Source organism: Hipposideros armiger, unplaced genomic scaffold (genome assembly GCF_001890085.2).
Source record: "Hipposideros armiger isolate ML-2016 unplaced genomic scaffold, ASM189008v1 scaffold_452, whole genome shotgun sequence".
Lineage (NCBI taxonomy): Eukaryota > Metazoa > Chordata > Mammalia > Chiroptera > Hipposideridae > Hipposideros > Hipposideros armiger.
In genome coordinates, this window is record NW_017731802.1 from 1,013,822 (window position 1) to 1,032,890 (window position 19,069).

General features: G+C 36.3%; 1 protein-coding gene across 5 annotated transcripts in view; it reads left to right on the forward strand.

The window, feature by feature from the left end:
- GABRB1 (gamma-aminobutyric acid type A receptor subunit beta1) overlaps positions 1 to 19,069 on the forward strand; it is a 432,747-nt gene that overhangs the window by 43,783 nt on the left and 369,895 nt on the right. The window lies entirely within an intron of this gene.

A 19,069-nucleotide genomic window follows, 5' to 3' on the forward strand; every position in this document is an offset into this window, starting at 1 on the left:
GGAGGAGGAGGAGGAGGGGAGGAGGAGGAGGAGGGGAGAGAGAATGAGCATGTAAGTGAGTGTTGCTGGAGCTAGGGTGAATTTTGTGGGTGCAGATAACTCTAGTGGAAATCAGAGAAGAAATTCAAATGTAAGAAAAAAAGGGAGGTGTAGAATGAGACCCTGTTGCAGGTTGGGTTCCCTGGAAACTCTGAGATGGAGATTTCTGTTTATCAGGATTTATTGGAGAACACTCTCAGGAACAACTCCTGTGAAGAAGTGAGAGCAGCAGCATTGGTCCAAGATAGAAGTAAATCTTGGTGAAGTTGAACCAAGATTTAGTTACAGACGTGTAACTAACCACCAGGGGAACTCTGGAGATAAAATGAGCCTTCAGAATGATCTGGAATTTATACCACACCCCCACCTATTCACTGCAGTATCAGGCAGGCATATGATTTGGGCTGTCCCTGAGAAGTAGATGTGACTGTAAGGAGAGAGAATATCTCAGCCAGGGCATTTCTGGAGAGGAACTCAGCTGAGAGTTATCAGCCACTACTCCCAGCAGCTGGAAGAATGAGTGTTTCAGTCCTAAAAGGGGTGTAAGATCTGGGCTGGGCATCAAAGCATCTCCCACATACCCCTAGAGTCAGAACACAGCTGAAAATGCTGAACTGAAGTGAACTTCTTTCAGAAGCTTACGGAACTCAGTCTTGTACTCTTCACTGATTATTTCATGTGCACTGGTCTTGTCTCTTACCTAAACGCTAAAGTCTTTGAGTACCAGTGTCACACTTGATATATTGCTTTCTATCCCTTAATAATTCCTTTAGTAGAGTGATTGGCCAAATCTAAGATAGATAGAAAACCTACATTGCTTGTAGTAATACGATACTGAAATAATTAAAAACTCTTTCATTCATGTTTTGAGAAGACATAAATGACTTCTCATTGACCAAGTTTTTTTTCCCCTGTCATGAATGCATATAAATGGTTATGCATATAAATGCATAAACTGGTTATGATACTCTGTAACAGTTACAGGCAATCTTGTGTCTTGAAAACTCAAAGAGATTTTAAGAGACACCAGAAGAGTGTAGGTGTGAAAGAGATATCAGTGGAAAGGGCACTTGGCAGGCGTCTGAAGATCAGCTTCTGTTTCTTGCTGTCCTGTTGCTGACCATGTGATGTTGAAAAAAGCAATAGACTTCTCTGAGACTCACTTCTTTCCTCGTGGAATGGTTAGGCGTGATGTTGTCTGCTTTACCTTTCTCAACAGCAGTGGGTATTAGACTGAAGGACTGTGATTAGCATTCATAGATAATGCCTGCTAGATATGTTTGAGGTCTAAAAAGCAGTTTAAGAATAGTTTTGCTCCAGCTCAGTGGCTCAGTTGGTTAAGAGCTCGCTCAAGAGTGCGAGCTCTGAGCAACAGTGGTTTGAGTCCCAGCCCGAGCTGAGCTGCTGCTGAGCTGCTGCTGAGCTGCCAACAGGTGGCATTTTGCTCTTACAAACACCAAAGGCTTAAGTCTAAGGATGTTTTGTTTTGTTTAATAGTAAAGTTTCTAGCATTGGTGAGTCCTATGCCAAGGTATTCAAATCATCAGCAAACATGTTTTAAGCATCTTTCATGTGGATGGCATCTCTGATGCTCTGTTGACACATCTGGATCCCAACTCTTATTTTATTCATGACCCAGTCTGGGAAACAATGCCAGTATCCTTGCTAGTCTACCTAATCCCGAGCCTTATTGAAAAATAGAGCTTAAATTGATTATATGCAGAACCATAGGAACACAGGAAGAGCCAGTCTCTCTTTTTCAAAGCTGTCTCCTTTTTCTTTGGTGAGGAAAATTTTAAATCAATTCTTTTTATTGTGTTCTTTTGGGGAGCCACCCTCTCTAATTTAGCTTGGAAAGCATTTCTTCAAAATCAGTGATTTTTGCCTCACTTGCGTTTGTCTGGACTAACAGATACTGGATTTCCCATCTTTCCACACCTGGGTTTGTGCTAGGATTCCTTAGGCCCTTAGGGTCAGGGGATTGAATGAGGCAGAGCAGGGTTTCTAGTTACATGTAAAGACATGCTAGCCAATCCTTTTCACTTTTCTCATCCAAGTCAAACATCGGTGAGGAAGAAAACTAGAGGAACACATATAAAAATGGACACATTATTTGGGATAAGTGCCCTAGGAGACTCAAGCCAGGGTATAAATTGGTAGGAAGGAAGGTTACTGCTCAAATTAATTCACAGAAGGACTGAAAGGAAAGGAAAAGATTGAACTGGCATCCTGATGTGGTCTTTACCATCTCTATACTGGCCAAAATGAAGAGGGAGGAAAATAGAAAGAGGGGGAAGAAGAGAGAGAATGAGAAATGGTTTATAAGACCATAAAGCATGGTCCAAAATACAGTTTTGTTCTACTTTTACACCACCGATCATAATAAGGGAGAGACAAAATGAACTGAGTAAACTAAATCTCTCTCATTGTGTCTCTGAGAAATCTAAAAAAAGGCACGGTCCATTTAATGATTCCAGCACACCATTTTTCTGTTAAATAGCAGATATTTGTGAGTTTTAAAACATAAGTGATCCACTGAGTTATTATTAAAATGATGATGATTATTATTTTTAAAGATTTTCTCTGTGTTGAGGTTAGATGCAAAACAAATGATTAAATATGAAAATCTTACACAAAATTAGAAACCATCAGAAAAGAACCTGGATAGGACAATTCTAGAACATTTAATGCTTACACTAAAAATGAGTTCCTTTGCACAGTAAACAACTGGGATTTTTTTTTTCTGAAAAGGTAGCTTATCCTGTGCATTTTCCAGTACAACTGAAGTCCAGTGCATGATAAGCTTAGTTATGTAATCTGTCACCATCTCACACACCCACCCTGGTTAACTACATCAAAATGAACTTTCCAGAATCAATTCACATTTTCTCTTCATCTCTTAAAATGAGCTGTGAGCCTGAGACAACTCCTGAGAGGAATATGTGTATTTTGTGCAAATATGGACAACAATTTGGCAATGGCCTAACTCAGCAAGGTACATTCAACAACTAGCATTGAAGCTATGCATGGTTTTTATACAAGCATGCCACCTAACGGAGATTTTATACAGAATATCAAGGACAAAAGTGGGGCTAAGTAGTTTCCTGATAAGGAATGACTTTAGCTCGGATGGGAAAGTGATGAAATAGTGATAAAGGACCAAACTCTGAGCAAGAGACTGGAGTCTGGAGACCTCATAATGCCCAGCACAGAGCTCCCATGAAAATATGCAGTAGTAAAAACTACCACGTGGAAAAGCTGCATAGAACTGTAGTTGTGGCAGGCAGGTGATTCATTTAGAACATCATTTTATGTGTGCTGTGAGGTTAAAGAAGACCCAGGATCCATGAGATGCTGATAGTACCTAGAGTTTCTCTTTAGAGAACAAAGCCCTCATTTCTGTGCCAAAGGGTCCATTATTACTCAAGGAGATGTTATCAATCACTTACCTGTACACGGAGGCAGGTCATTGAACAAACAGGTGAATAGAATCTATTGGGAAAAAGTCTATATGGTTTCTATAAGTGGAAATCATGCCTGACTAAACAACCTGAATCCTTTCAGAGGTAAGCAGGTCTTTTAAAAAATAAACAAATGCCTTGTAGACACGAAACTACCAGTGGAAGTAATTTAATTAGACACGCAGGAAGCCTTTGACAAGGTAGTCCTCATGAAGTATGTTGCCAGAGGGACTTCTGAAATGCTGAACATTCATCCATGCATGTTAGGAAATGTAATTCCCATGTCCAATAGAGGGTTGGATTTCCCAGGAATTATCAAATTGTGCCCCTGGGACTTTCACAGATGTGCCCCAAGTACCATGAATGGCGGAAGTGGCTGATAGGGGACCTTTCTTCAATAATGCAGTTCCATACTTGTTTTACCTGTTGGAGTCCCTAGCACGATTCCATTTGAAAGGCATGAAAACAATTGTATTAGATTACCTTTGAAGTTTCTTCTACTTTATGAAGAATCTGTAACTGTCATTCTTGTCTATCCCAATGCATATAAAGTTTTATTCACTAAGCAACTCGAATACTTTTTTGAAACAGTAAACTGGATTTAAAGCAGGAACCAGATCATAGTGATAAAAGACACATTTCTAGTTAGAAAATAAATAAAATGGTGGTGCCTACTAGGGACCAATACAGAGAACCAACTTATTAATTAATTTGTAGTCAGTGAAAAGATTGCAATATCCAGTTTTGCAGCTGAGTCTAATTTATCTTGGAGAAAAAAGTCAATTCATTTGGTACAAATGTTACTTTTCTATTTATAGTAAGCAAAATTGGGGCGTGTTATATGAGCTAATTCTGTCTTAGAGTAAGTTCTCACCACTACAAAAGATTTAGGACTACTCCAAATAGGAGTCACTTCCTAGTCCTTTCACAGTCCAGTTTTACTCACCTGTAGCTGACTGACTGGTGTGAGAAAGCATCCTGTTCACTGCTGGCTTTGCTTTGTGCGGTGTGATATCCTGTAGTCCTTTGACTTCTCTATTTCATGTGACAAGTCCATCGATGTTATTTCTACTAATATCCTGATGTCCAAGGACTAGTAAATATCTTAGACCTAAAGGCTTTTTAATAGCAGAGATTTTTGTGTAGTTCTAAACATATTTTCTTAGTACAACATAAAAACCTAAGGAAAAATGTAGGAGTTTCCACGCTAAGTAAAATCTATTGTACATCGAGCTGGGTGTTCTTTCTCTGATAGTCAAAGATGAGTTGTGGAAGGCCAATAATTTCTCTAAAATATACATTTTAGGGATAGGATTGAATTTTATTACCTTAAATATATGTGTTCTGATGACTTACACATACATAGCTCTAGCCCCAGCCCATTCTCCACATATTTAGTCCCTTATTCAATTGCCTGCTAATCATTTTCAATTGTAAAAATGACCATTTCTCAAACACAATATTCAAAACTGGATTTATAAACTTTTTATAAAACAACATTTCTAGTATTGTCAATTTGTTAGTGGCACTACACAAGTAATAATCTATATACTCATCTTTGACTCCTCATTTATGTTCTTTCTATCATCTTACACTGTCTGCAAACAGGTACACTTGAATGACAACTCTCTGTCATTGGCCCCTTAGGAAATAGTTCACAATCTCTTTCTATGCTTCATAATCCATAGATTCTGTCAGAACAGGCCTTGAGGAATAAATACAATGATTAACTTTCTAACGTATATTCTACATAGGTGACAATCTGTAAAACATATACAACATCAGGAAAAAAGTAATGGAACTGGAATATAAATACAGCCCCCCCCCCGGACTCTGAATGTAAGACCATTCTTAAGGCCACATCACATGCTGAATCTCATTACCAAGTAAATAGTTTTTTTGTCATCCTTAGGTAGGGGGAAAAAAACCCATAGAAATATCTCAGCTTTCCAGGGATTTGCCTTATCACTGAAGAATGAAGGCAATCCTTTGAACATTTCTGCATTTATGCTGGTGAGAATTATTTGTTCTTCTCTCAGTGGAATTAGCTTCCATATGTCATTTTCAGTTATAGTAAATACAAGGAAAGAATTATAAAGAGAGTTTGCATTTCGGTAGAAAGCATACCAGGACATTTCTTTTTTTGACTTTATATGTAGTTTAAAAACCCAATATAGCCTCTTCTAAACCCAGTGGCATGCTTCGTACTTCTTGTTTCCCACTTTAACACTCATTTCTGCAAGGGGCAGATTGGTAGTCTGAGCTCACTGGACTATTTCATTTCTAGTATGGAAATGGCCTTAGAATGAGTCATGTAAGCTGCACAAGAAAAATGGCATTTTAAGATGAATGTCGAGTGTTGACCCTCACGATTTCCCCATTTGTTCTTCATTACATTATTCAGAGTTGGCTGGATAAATCATACCATTATTCATCTTAAGCATTTTGCTATTAAAAGTAATTGTCCAACTCCTGGATTTTATGGTTTCAATTGAAGAATTAATGTCCCATGGTGAATGTACAATAAACATATTTAATCTTCTATCCCATCATTATGAAACACAAGATTACTAAAAAATAGCTATCAAATTCATTTATTTAAAAATGTTTTGCTGGGAATATAATAATGCTCCATATGCTCCTATTTTTCAAAAGGTTTTGACATGTGATTTGAATTTCTCTTCAGGTTAGAAATCTGTGCATCTGTAATTGAACTGTCAACTCTCCCACGGCACAACTCAATTCTGAAAAAATGACTTTTACCTTATTTTTCTCTACCCAGTCATTTGAAGGAAGCTAACAAAGTTGAACTATGTATGTGCTTTCGTTTTTTCCTTGGATTATTGGTCTCTTCTATGAAAATAATTCAATCAGATGTTTGAGGAGTCATGTAGGTAAAATAAAGAGTTGACTAAAATTGTTACTTTTTATTTGATTGACTCAAGACAGTGAGGAAAAAGGGAGCAGGTTGAGCTTCTGAGGCGCTGGGCTTCCTTAGTAAATCCCACTAAGAAAATAAGTTGCTTTCCTTTGTGTATTTATACCATATCTTCTTTATCCAATCATCTGTTGAAGGACACTTTGGTTGTTTCCATGTCTTGGCCATCGTAAATAAAGCTGCAATGAACATCAGAGCACATATATCTTTACGGATAAATGTTTTCAGGTTTTTGGGGTGTATACCCAGGAGAGGGATTGCTGGAACATATGGTAATTCTATTCTTAATTGTATGAGTAACTTCCACACTGCCTTTCATAGTGGCTGCACCAATCTGCATTCCCACCAGCAGTGTATGAGGGTTTCTTTTTTCCCACAGCCTCTCCAGCACTTGTTATTATTTGTCTTGTTGATGATAGCCATTCTAACTGGTGTGAGGTGGTATCTAATTGTGGTTTTTATTTGCATTTTTCTGATGATTAGTGATGTTGAGCATCTTTTCATATGTCTATTGGCCACCTGTATGTCCCCTTTGGAGAAATGTCTACTCAGGTCCTCTGCCCATTTTTTAATTGGATTGTTTGCTATTCTGCCATAAGAAAAGATGAAATAGTGCCATTTGCAATGGATGTTGAGGTTATTATGCTAAGTGAAATAAGTCAAACATAAAAAGTCAAGAACCAAATGGTTTCACTGATGTGTAAAATATAAAACTGAAAGCAACTAAGGAATAAGACAAACAAACAAAGGAACAAAAACTCATAGACATAGACAACAGTTTAGTGGTTACCAGAGGGTAAGGGGGGAGGGGGACAGGAGTGGTAGATGAGGGTAAATGGGATCAAATATGGTGATGGAAGGAGAACTGACTCTGGGTGGTGAGCACACAATGCAATATATAGATCATGTATTATAGAATTGTACACTTGAAACCTATGTAAATTTACTAACCATTGCCACTCCAATAAATTTTAAATTAAAAAAAATTTAAAAAAAACTTGCTTTTCTGCTACTAACTGGATGGATTATCTGGAGTTACCAAAACAGTGTTTTGAAGAATAAACGAAAAGAAATGAGTCGTGTCTGTGAGCAAGCAAAAGTCCAAAATGCCTTTGCTTCATGCAGAAGCTGCATAGAAAGCATTTAAGTCAGTGCAGGAAAATGTCTCATCTTCAAAGTAATTTCACCAGGGAGGTGGTCTTCTTAGAATCTAATTTATCAACCTACAGTTTCTCCCCAAAATGCTCCTCACTGTGTGACTAACTTGTAAATGCTTTCTTTTGATTCATTTGGTAATGTGTGCTGTTTTCCCTCAGGCAAATTTGTCACCTGAGCTTTGTTTCAGTTTAGCACCTCTCAACTCAAATGGTAATATCCTTTCTTATTTTTCATTCCCACATTGAATTCTGCATTTTGTAATAGTGACATATGATGCTGCCAAGATAGATCAGAGTCATATATATCTTCTCCTTGGAGGCTTTATTGCATTATTTAGTATCATGTCTTTTTATTTATGCTGCTTTGCACCTTATTGGGTCCTGAAGTCCTGGTGAGCCCACTTGCAATCTGATGTGACACAGCTGATAGCATTTGAACTGCATCACTAAGGGGCACTTGTAAGCCATTTATACCAAATTCTACTAAGAACAGAGGAAAACCAGACAGGGTCATTTTCTCAAAAGGATTTTTTTTGGCTTGAGCTATTCCCATCAGATTACCAGTGACTCCTTCAGGTTAAGCTTGAAGCAATGTTTTTTTTGTGTGTTTGTTTGTTTTTTCTTTTTTGCTGACACAATGGAAACCTATTTCCCACACAAAACTACCATCTTTCTCTGAATAATTTGCTTACCTGAAATGTTCTTTGATGGTATATATTTTTTAAATACCAATTTGTGAAAATTCAGTAAAATAGATAAGGCATTATTTTAAATTTGTTATGTGACATGACTTGATTTGAATGTTTATGTATATTTTAGGAAGGTATAGTATTTTACTTTCTCAAAAGCAGAATTTTCTAACTCTTTCCATAGCATTAGGGGGATTTCTTTATTAGCTTTCTAATTCTCATAGAAATCTTTTAATGGAAAAAGAACTCTTCTCAAGGTCAGAAGACTTAGTGTTCTCATAGTAAGCAGAAGTCTTTGAGCATATCTCTTAAATTCTTTCTGTCTTGGTTTCTTCTTCTACTGGTAGTCTTATCCAGTCCATGTCTGTAAATATCAACAGTAGTATATTAATGACTGAAATTTATGTAACCAATATCTCTGATTAGATGTGTGGAAAACAGCTCAGATTTTATACATACAAAATCTCAAATTTACTCCAAACCTGTTCTTCCCTCAGTATTTACAATTTCAAAACATGACATCACCATTAACTCAGTTACCTAAGCCAAAAATCTTGAAATTGTTACTAATTTAGATTGTCCAGGCTCCCTACTGTGGGGGCCTGGTCCCCTGTAAGGACCCTCTGTCCTAAGGATCCTTTCTCCATTTGGTGCAACTGAGCCATAAAAAACCAGAACTGAAGATGACTATTCAGCAGCTCAAGTTTTAGTGACCAGAAAATGGAGAAGCAGGAGTAAAACTCACAGATGAACTTCTCATTCTAGAAAACTCTGGGGGAGAATATTATGGGAGTAACATATTGAGGGGGAGGTATATGCATTAGCTTTCTGCGAAGAGGACAGTCTTTTCCTGGAATTGGGGCTCCAACCCTCCTCTTCCCTTATGTGGCCTGAGTCAAATCTGTCATGGTGCCAGCGGGTATGTCAGTTAACATGCTAATATATTATAATCATGGCATAATGAGGTTTAGGGTCTCCTAGAGGTCAGATTCAGCGCCATTTTGGTTCAGACATCTTTGGTTGGTTTTTGTTATTCTAAGCTTCTTCCTCCTTTGTGGTTTTCCTGTAATTGAAATGAAAAGATAAGTACACAAGGTTTCAACAGCCAGGGACCTATAGCCATGGTGACAAAATCACCTGTAACTCTCTCACATTTCACATCCAACCCATCAGCAAATCCTTTCAGGCATACATTAAAATATAACTCTCACCACATTCATGACCACCACGGAAATCCAAGCTGTATATGTATATTCTCCTCCCTGAATTATTGCAGTATCCTTCTAACTGGTCTCCCAGCTTCCAACCTCAAATTCATTCTCCATGTAGAAACCAGAGAGCTATTTCACTATTTGTATTACATCTCTCCTATTTAAAAAACTTTAATGGTTTTTTTCTCTTACCTACAATAAAACCCAAAGACCTTACACTAGCTTCGAAGTCTCTGAGCAATCTCTCCCTAGCAACTCCCCAAACTCTTCTTCCTCATTGGTACTCAATTTGCTCAAGCCGTGTTGACCTCCACCCATGCAGGTGTTGAACATTTCAAGCACACTCCCCAGTCAGGGCCTAAAAAGGTGCTGTGAGCCTGATGCTTACACAATTTGGGGGGTACTTTTTAGGTAAGAAAATACAAACGCTAGATATAAAATCGAATAGTTAGAATAAGAAAATCAATCATAGCAATTTATAAATTTGAATAAGCTGACGAACATCATAACATTATTTCATTAAGTAGCTGTTCTCTGCCCATTGGCACAGTGGATGTAGGAGTATACCTGGATTCCTATACTGAGAAGCCAGCAATAGCTTAAATAAAAGCCATTGCAAACCACATAAACCCACTAGAACCAGACAAATGCGTCTTCTTGTGACCCCAACAATGCCAATACTATCTGACAGGAAAGAGTGAAGTGTGTTGGAAGTAGAAGTGAAAAGAGGCAGCAAACATAACCAATTCCTTATTGTGGAAATTTTATGAAAATTCTGTGACCCTGTGCACATAAGGCAAGGGCTCTTCCCAGGCATTGGCTGGAGTCCGATCAAATGAAGGGCCTTAAAGCTTCAGCTTCATTAGCGTCAAGGTGGGTTTATCTCTGTCCTGTGCATTTGCTTTTTCCCTTCCTGGAATGTTATGCCCCCATTTAGTTCTCTATTTAAATGTTCCTTCTTTGAGACCTTTCTTATATATTCTAATGAAAGTAGCACACACTTTCTTCCCTTCTTCTACCTTACTTACCTTCATAGCATTTTAACCTAACATTATATTATCTATAATTTATATTATTTTACCAATGAGTAAATAAAGTTATTTATTTACTTATTATTTGCTCCCCCTGCTAGAATGGCAGTGCCATAACTGCAAGGACACTGATTTGTTCACTGATGCACCCCTAGGGGCTAAACCAGTTTTTGGTATGTAGTAGGTGTTCAGTAAATATCTACTGAATAAATTAATGGATGCATTAGTTCTCAAAATGTTTGTGAAAGCCAATGGGATTAAGGTATTTGAACACGGCATGAGAACAGGAAAGTCTCATTGTTATAGAGACATTAGTGATTCAGTTTTGGCATCTCTAGAAGCCTGCTTCCTCACAGAAAGGATATTTAATTGGGAAATACACAGGAAGGATTTTGGCAGTGCAAAAAGAGATTTGGCTGGGTTTTAATTATGAATTTGTTAAAATTGGCTTGTAGTCTGTGAAGTGGTTTGAATGTCATTCCCATGGTTTTACCTCACCACTGGGAAAAACTGGTGACATTTTAAGTGGCAGTAGATGTTGGAAAGACAAATGGCGTATTAAAACCCACACACCAGTGTGCCATGCTGCCTAAAACCAATAACAACCCTTCTTAATAAAAACAATGTTTCATTCACGCATAATAAAGATTTCTTCACTTGAACCAAATGTGCATTGTCTCTTTCACGCAGGCATGCGATTTCTTTCCCCTTTAGCAAAAATTGGAAAACTGCCTTCTTGTTGAAGTTATGCAATTTCTCTGTTCTCCCAGGATAGCTAGGCAGCACGTCACTCACAATGATAGCTCCATTCACAAACTGACATCATAAAAACATGAAGTAAGATAAAGTATTGTTCAGAGAACTTTAAGACAAGAGAGAAATAAACCCTTTGCATACATCAGAATAGAATCCCAATGAGTGGTGAATGGCAATGTCTTGAAATGTCCCTGTTTTCAATTCCTCTTGGTATAAGAAATCATTGGGTGCCACCAAAGCTTGCCAGTCTTCAGATTAGCCAAACACTGAATAACTCCTTCAAATTGAACAACTGATGATTGTTCTGCTTTTGTATCTATAGGCTAGAAAATTAGGCAAGAAAGGAGGGCCCCTATCTGAAATACATAAAAGAATGAAATCATTGTTAAACCTGAGATCACAGAATTTCTTAAGCCTGGAAAAAGTTACATTAACCTTAGTTAAAAATTGACATTGAAAAAAGCAGCATTAACTTATTTAATTATTATTATTTTTTTGTTTTTAATTTTTAAATTATATTTGATATCGCATATTATGTTATATTAGTTTCAGGCATATAACATAGCGGTTAGAAATTTATGTAATTTATGAAATAATTCCCCATCTAGTAAAGATGTAGCACTATATATAGTTATTACAATATTATTGACTATATTCCCTATGCAGTACTTTAAATTCCTGTGACTATTTTGTAACTACCAATTTGTACTTCTTAATCCCTTCCCCCTTTTCACCCAGCCCCCCAACCCTCCTCCCATCTGGTAACCATTAGTTTGTTCTCTGGATCTATGAGTCTGTCTGTTTTGTTTGTTTGTTCTTTAGATTCCACATGTAAGTGAGATTATATGGTATTTGTATTTCTCTGTCTGACTTATTTCACTTAGCATAATACCCTCTAGGTACATCAATGTTGTCGTAAATGGTAAAATTTCATTCTTTTTAATGGCCGAGTAACATTTCATTGTATATATGTATCACTTCTTTTTTATCCAATCATCTATTGATGGGACCTTGTGTTGCTTCCATGTCTTGGCTATTGTAAATAATGCTGCAGTGAACATAGGAGTGAATATATCTTTTTGTACTAGTGCTTTGGATTTTTCTGGATAAATACCCAGAAGTGGAATTGCTGGGTCATAAGATAGTTCTATTTTTAATTTTTTGAAGAAACTCCATACTGTTTCCCATAGTTGCTGCGCCAATTTATAATCCCACCAACAGTACATGTGGGTTTCCTTTTCTCCACATCCTTGCCAACACTTGTTTGTTGATTTATTGATGACAGCCATTTTGACAGGTGTGAAGTCATATCTCTTTGTGGTTTTAATATGTATTTCTCTGATGATTAGTGATGTTGAGCATCTTTTCATGTCTATCGGCCATGTGTATGTCCTCTTTGGAGAACTGTCTATTCAGGTCCTCTGCCCATTTGTTAATTGGATTGTTTGGTTTTTTGGTGTTGAGCTGTATGAGTTCTTTATGAATTTTGGATATTAACCCCTTTTCAGATGTATAATTGGTGAATATCTTCTCCCATTCAGTAGGTTGTCTTTTCATTTTGTTGATGGTTTCCTTTGCTGTGCAAAAAATTTAGTTTGATGTAAGTCCCATTTGCTTTTTTTTTTTTTTCTTTTCCTTGCCCAAGGAGATAGATCAGAAAAAAATATTAGTGAGAGCCATGTCAGAGAGTTTACTGCTTATGTTTTCCTCTAGGGGTTTTATGGCTTCAGGACTTACATTTAAGTCTTTAATCCATTTTGAGTTTATTCTTGTATATGGAGTATGTAGGTGGTCCAGTTTCCATTTTTTTTGCATGTATCTGTCCAGTTTCCCAACACTATTCATTGAATAGACTGTCTTTACCCTATTGTATATTCTTGCCTCCTTTGTCATAGATTAAATGACCATATAAGCATGGGTTTATTTCAGCGCTTTCAATTCTGTTCCATTGATGTATGTGTCTGTTTTTATACCAGTACTATGCTGTTTTGATTACTATGGCCTTGTAGTAATGTTTGATATCAGGTGGCATGACACCTCCAACTTTGTTCTTTCTCAAGATTGCCATGGCTATTCATAGTCTTTCATGGTTCCGTATAAATTTTAGGATTATTTGGTCTAGTTCTGTGAAAAATGTCATTGGTATTTTGATAGAGATTACACTGAATCTATAGATTGCTTTGAGTAGTATGGATATTTTAACTATGTTAATTCTTCCTATCCATGAGCACAGTATATGCTTCTATTTATTTGTATGTTCTTCATTTTCTTTCATCAATATCTTATAATTTTATGAGTACAGACCTTTAACTTCCTTGGTTAAATTTACTCTTAGATATTTTTTGATGCAATTGTAAATGAGATTGTTTTTTTAATTTCTCTTTCTGATAGTTCATTATTAGTGTATAAAAATGCAACTGATTTCTGAATATTAATTTTGTGTCCTGCTACTTTACTAAATTCATTTATCAGTTCTAATAGTTTTTTATGGAATCTTTGGGGCTCTCTATATGTAGTGTCATGTCATGTGCAAATAATGAGTTTTACTTCTTCCTTTCAAAATTGGATGCCTTTTGTTTCTTTTTCTTGTCTGAATGTTGTGGCTAGGACTTCCAATACTATGTTGAAAAAAAGTGGTGAAAGTGGTCATCCTTGTCTTATTCCTGATTTTAAGGAAAATGCTTTTAGCTTTTCTCCACGGAGTATGATGTTAGCTGTGGGTTTGTCATCTATGGCCTTTGTTATGATGAGATATGTTCCCTCTATTCCCACTTTGCTGAGAGGTTTTATTATAAATGGATGCTGGATTTGTCAAATACTTTTTCTGCATATAGTGATATGATTATATGATTTTTATCTTTCACTTTGTCTATGTGGTATATCACGCTAATTGAGTTGTGAATATTGAACCAATCTTGCATCTCAGGAATAAATCCCACTTGATCATGGTATATGATCTTTTTAATGTATTGCTGAATTCGGTTGGTTAATATTAGGTTGAGATCTTTGCATCTATGTTTATCAGGATATTAGCCTATAAATTTCAATTTTTGTAATGTCTTTGAAAGCAGGGTAATGGTAGCCTAATAGAATGAGTTTGGGAACATTCCCTTCTCCTGACTTTTTTGAAATAGCTTGAGGAATAGGTGTTAATTCTTTTTTGAATGTTTGGTCAATTCACTTGTAAAGCCATCCATTCCAGGGCTTATGTTTATTGGGAGATTTTTGATTACTGATTCACTTTTGTTAGTAGTAATTAGTCAGTTCAGATTTGCTGTTTCTTCTTGATTCAATCTTGGAAAATGATATGTTTCTAGGAATTTATCCATTTCTTCCAGATTGTCCAAATTGTTCACAGTATTTTCTTACATTATTTGTATTTCTGTGGTGTCAGTTGTCTTTCATTTCTGATTTTATTTATTTGGGCCTTATCTCTTGTTTTTTGATAAGCCTTGTTAAGGGTTTATAAATTTTGTTTATCATTTCAAAGAACCAGCTCCTGGTTTCATTAATGTTTTGTATTATTTTTTTAGATTCTATTTTTTAATTTCTGCTCTGATCTTTATTATTTCCTTCCTTCTACTCACTTTGGGCTTTGTGTGCTGTTATTTTTCTAGTTCCTTTAAGTGTAAGATTAGACTGCTTATTTGAGATTTTTCTTGTTTCTTGAGGTAGGACTGTATGGTTATGATTTTTCCTCTGAGGACTGCTTTTTCCGTGTCCCATAGATTTTGGGTTGTTGTACCTTTTCATTTTTGTTTGTCTCAAGATGTCTTTTGATTTCTTCCTTGATCTCATTGTTGATGCATTCATCATTTAGTAGCATTTTATTTAGCCTCAATGTTTTTTTCAGTTTATTTCTTGTAATTGATTTCTAGTTTTATTACATTGTGGTCAGAGAAGACGCTTAATATGATTTCAGTCTTACTAAATTTATTGAGACTTGTTTTGTGGCCTAACTTGTGGTCTATCTTGGAAAAATGTTCCATGTGTACTTGGAAGGAAAGTATGTTCAGCTGCTTTGGGGTGAAATGCTCTAAAAATATCAATTAAATTATCTAGTTTAGTGTCACTTAAGGCTACTTTGCCTTGTTGGTTTTCTCTCTGGAAGATCTGTTCATTGGTGTCAATGGTGTGTTAAAGTCCCCTCTTTGACTGTATTACTGTTGATCTCCCTCTTTATGTTGGTCAATATTTGCTTTATATACTTAGGTGCTTCAATTTTGGGTGCACAAATGTTTACAAGGGTTATATCCTCTTGCTGTATTGATCTCTTTATCATTATGTAATGTCCCTCTTTGTCTCTTATTATAGCCTTTGTGTTAAAGTCGATTTTGTCTGATACAAGTATTGCTACTCCAGATTTTTGTTTGTTTGTTTCCATTTGTGTGAAATACCTTTTTCTATCCCTTTACTTTCAGTGATCTTTTCTATTCTCTAAATTTGGCCTTTTTTCCTTCCCACCTACCCCTTTTTGGAAGACTCATAGAATCTCCCTATGTAAAATTAATTTAGATCAGCATTGAATCAGGAAACCTGGCATGGACTGCCCCCAAACCAATAATTCCCTATTCTGTTACCCATGTTAAAAGCATTATCAGTCTTCTTAAACCCTCTAGAAACCTTGGTGTTGTCATAAAACTTTTCCTCTCAGTTGCTGATTATCTATTTTTGAAATGTTTCTCTTTTTTACTTCCTATTTGAATCCTCCATTCCTCCTCTTCAAATATGAAGTTATTTTCTAGACCATCCAATCCATTCTGTCAGAGTTACCATTAAAAATACATATCTGTTGAAAAGCCTCTGCTGGTTCATGTTACATCACATAAATTCTAAACTCCTCAGCCAGTATATAATAGTTTCTACAATTTGACTCTCACCTACTTTTCTGGCTACATTTTCTTCTTCACTCCAGTTTATTCCCTCAGGAACCACACTCTCCAGCCACATCCCTCAGTGCTATATTTAATATATTTATGTGCTTTAAATATACTTTTCTGACTATGAAGTTCTCCTCATGCCTACCCATCAAAATTCTTTAAATTACCACTTCTGTAGGCCTTTCTAGAGCCTTCCACTTTCTTCTTAAAAGGGGAAAAAATCTTTCTTTTTCTTATTTCCCATAGTACATTTTATCTCTAATACAGTCCCTTTCTCTTTACAACAAAAATTCTTAAATGTGTTGACTATATTCCATATTATAACATGTTGACTATACGAGGTCTGACAATTAAGTACATGAACTTGTTGCAATGATGTTGCTAACCTTTTTTTGATAACAGAGGGATTATTCATTATGAATTTGTACCAAGTGGACAAACAGTTAACCAAGTTTACTATTTGCAAGTGCTGAAAGGGCTACATGAAAAAGTTAGATGACCTAAACTTTTCACCAACAATTCATGGCTGTTGCATCACGACAATGCACCAGCTCACATGGCACTGTCTGTGAGGGAATTTTTAGCCAGTAAACAAATAACTGTATTGGAATACCCTCCCTACTCACCTGATCTGGCCCCCAGTGACTTCCTTCTTTACCCAAAGATAAAAGAAATATTGAAAGGAAGATATTTTGATGACATTCAGGACATCAAGGGTAATACGATGACAGCTCTGATGGCCATTCCAGAAAAAGAGTTCCAAAATTGCTTTGAAGGGTTGACTGGGCACTGGCATCAATGCTCAGCTTTCCAAGGGGAGTATTTCGAAGGTGACCATAGTGATATTCAGGAATGAGGTATGTAGCGCTTTTTCTAGGATGAGTTTGTGAACTTAGTTGTCTAACCTCAGACTTTACACATTTCCTCTTGAACTCAGTGAAATTAGAGTTTTATTTCCACTGCTCCACCAAGATAACTCATATCTGGATTAACAGGAACTTCCACATTCTTTTAACAGATGGTCATTTCTTAGTCAACCTTGTTCAGTGAGTATATTGCATTTACCATTCTTAGAACATTGTGTCCACTTGCCTTCCAGGATACCACTCAATCTAGGTTTCTCCTTACTTTGTCAATTATTCCTTCTTAGTTTCTTTTGTTGGTTATTCATTATCTCCCAACTTCTAAACTTTGGATTATCCCAGCGTCCATTTTGCAGATCTTTGCTCTTTTCAACCTACTCCCTGAGTAACTTCATCCAGTCAATGAATAGCTTTAATTATCATCATCACTTTAAAGACTCTCAAAGTCAGAAATCTCACATATGAATTGCAGACTCCTTATCCAACTACCTACTTGACATCTCCATTTAGATGTCAAATGTGCACCTCATATTTAACATGTCCAAAAACAAAACCCTGATTCTCAACTTCCACTGACACCTAGACTTCTCTGACAACTTTTCTTTTCTCAGTAAAAAGAAAACCCACCCTTCTAATTGCTAAGATCAGATCATCCATTTAAAGTGGTTATCCTTCATGACTTTCTTTCACATTCCATATCAGATCCATCAAGTCCTAAATGCTCTGACTTCCTACTATGTTCATTGTCTGATCTTGTCTCCTCACATCCACTATATTTTGTAAGTCCTAGATTATGGCAAAACTTTGGCTCTCTTTCTGTACCAATCCCTCATAATCTATATTTACCAGAGCAGCCAGAGTGATCCTCTTAAACCTCAAGTCAGATCATGTGTTTACTTTGTTTCCACATTTAAATGGCTTCTCTTTTCATTCAAAATAAAATTCCAAACCTTAACATGGGTTATAAAACCTTTCTGGTCCTAACTATTGTACTTTTCTTATTTGACTTGTTCCCATCCCCTATACTCCTGTGGTCCCAGCCATATCTGTTTTCTTTCTGTTCCTCAAACGTTCCATGCATTTCCTTCATAAGGCCTTTGTAGTAGTTTTCTCTGCCAGTAATATTATATATTCAGATTCCTAAATGATTTTCTCTCTTCCTTCCTTCAGGTCTGCTCAAATATCATTTTCTCAATGAGTACCTTTCATAAAATAGTACACACCCCCCTAAGAAGCCCCCCACTGAACACTCCTTACCCCCATTGCCTTTCTATTTTATCAGTAGAACTTATCAACGCCTGAAGTATTTCATATTTTCTCATTTATGTGTTTTCTTTCCCCAACTTCTTCAATAGACAATGTTAGCTCCAATAGGGTAAGGACTTTACTATATTTGGTTCTCTGTTATATTCCCAGTGCTTAGAACAGTGCAAAGCATATGGGAGGCAGCTGGTCGACATGTAATGAATGAATCCTTCCTTTTTTAAAATTTTAACTCTTAAGCCAACTAGTGGAAATATATAATATGGATATAACCTATTTTTCAGCAAAGCATAGAATTCCAGTTCTATTTTAATTGGGTATGAGGTTGATGGGGATGATGAAGCTGAGGTTAGAATATCTTGAGAAGCAAGAACGATTATATGATTGTAAGTTACCTTAAAAAGCTCTGCGATTTACAGAGGAAATGGAACCATTGTAATCTCTTAGTCATCACTAAGAAATAAGTAGACGTGTACAATACAAAAAGACATCTTGACTTTAGAGGAACAGAATATTTTCCTGCTTTGAAAAACTTCAAAATTCTTTTTTTAAGTTGTGCCCTCTCAAGCAAACGTTAACTCTCAAGTATATTTATTCAATTGGAGAGATTATGATTACATTGCAGTGTTTAGGAATAGTGACTTCCTGGGGCTCCACCATGTAAAGAACTGATGACATTTACCATAGAGATTACACATAGATGACAATTCTGGAAAGCGCATTGTTGAGTGTTTCTTTTGGTATCACAGTCTAAGGAAAAATGTTAGAATTTAATATTTTA